The following is a 1,549-nucleotide window of genomic DNA, read 5'->3' as shown; positions in this document are numbered from 1 at the left end:
TAAAGATTAGAGCAGAAATCAATGAAATTAAGAATACCAATAGTAGCACATACAATACAAATGACTAAAAAAACCCCCAAAATTTCTTTGAAAAGACTCATAAAATAAACATTTTCAAAAAGACTGATAAAACATCAAGAAACAAAAGAGAAGTTTTTCAAATAACCACAGTACAGAATTAGGCAGGAAACAGAACTCAGAGTTTAAAATATAAAATTTTAGAACATCTATATACATATATACAACAATATACATTTGAAAGCCTTGATGAAATACACATATTTCTGGAAAATATATAATGCTGAAATTGGCACAAGATAAATATAATACTTGAAGACTAATAGTAAAATGACAAATTAAAGTAGTAATTAGAAAAACCTCTCTGTTAGATTTTACAAAAGTCCCATAGTGTTTTATAAGTATTTTTAGGTAAATTCTATTAAAATTTCAAGGAATAAGTAATTAGTATCCAACACAAATTGTTCCAAAAATAAAAAATAGGCAGATCTCTCTAGATTATTTTATGAACTTGATGTAACTTAGTATAAAGTTGACACCAAAAAAGAAAAGAACATTATAAGAAAAGGAAACTTTAGGGAGTTCCCTGGTGGTCTAGTGGTTAGGATTTGGCACTGTCAGTGCTGTGGCCCAGGTTCAATCCCTGGTCAGGGAACTGAGATCCTCAAAGTTGGGTAACTCCTGCAAGCCGAGTGGTGCAGCCAAAAAATAAAAAAGAAAAGAAAAAAGAAAAAAAAAGAAAAGGAAACTTTAGTCCACTTTTATTTAAGAACATAGGTATAAAAGAAACTTAAATAAAATATCAATGGACTCTAATACTGTGTTAAAAAATCAATGCATCTTATTCAAATAATGGAATACTAAATAATATTTTAAAAAACTAACTGTTGCTCTACACAACAATCCACATTGTTGAGTGAAAAGCCAGACACATAAGACTCTCAACTATTTGATAGTCTGAGAATATCCATTTCTGAGAATTTCAAGACAGGCAAAATGAATCTATAGAGAGAGGGTTCAGAAGAGTCATTACTTTGGGAGTGAGTGGCTAGCCGTATAGACTGGTTGAGGGAATGAGTCAGCTGCAGTGCTGAAAATATTCACTATTTTGGTCTGAGTGGTATTTAAATGGATGTATACATATATACAAATTTATTAAGCTATACATTTAAGATTACTATACTTTACTGAATGTAAGTTATACTGCGATGAATTAAAAAAGTACTTCAAATGGGAAAATTTTATCCCAGTAATGGAAAAATAGTTCTATCAATATAATTTATCACTTTAAAGCAGGGGTTGGCAAACTTTCTTGTAAGGTGAGACAATACATATTTTAGGCTTTATGGGCTAGACAGTATCTATCTCAATTACTTAACTCTGCCACTGTGGTGTGAAAGCAGCTATAGACAATATGTAAATTAATGAACATGGCTGTGTTCCAATTAAACTTTATTTCATCAGTAAGTAATTTTTAAGAAACTCTTAGGAGGGACTTCCCTGGTGGTGCGGTGGTTAAGAATCCGCCTGC

General features: G+C 31.1%; 1 non-coding gene across 1 annotated transcript; it reads left to right on the top strand.

Annotated features, from left to right (window-relative positions):
* Nucleotides 1-601: 601 nt before the first annotated feature.
* Nucleotides 602-673, top strand: TRNAD-GUC (transfer RNA aspartic acid (anticodon GUC)). The gene has a single exon. It is a non-coding gene; the product is annotated as a tRNA-Asp (tRNA).
* Nucleotides 674-1,549: the final 876 nt, after the last annotated feature.

This window comes from Delphinus delphis, chromosome 8 (assembly GCF_949987515.2).
Source record: "Delphinus delphis chromosome 8, mDelDel1.2, whole genome shotgun sequence".
NCBI lineage: Eukaryota > Metazoa > Chordata > Mammalia > Artiodactyla > Delphinidae > Delphinus > Delphinus delphis.
This window is presented reverse-complemented; position numbering and strand designations above follow the sequence as displayed.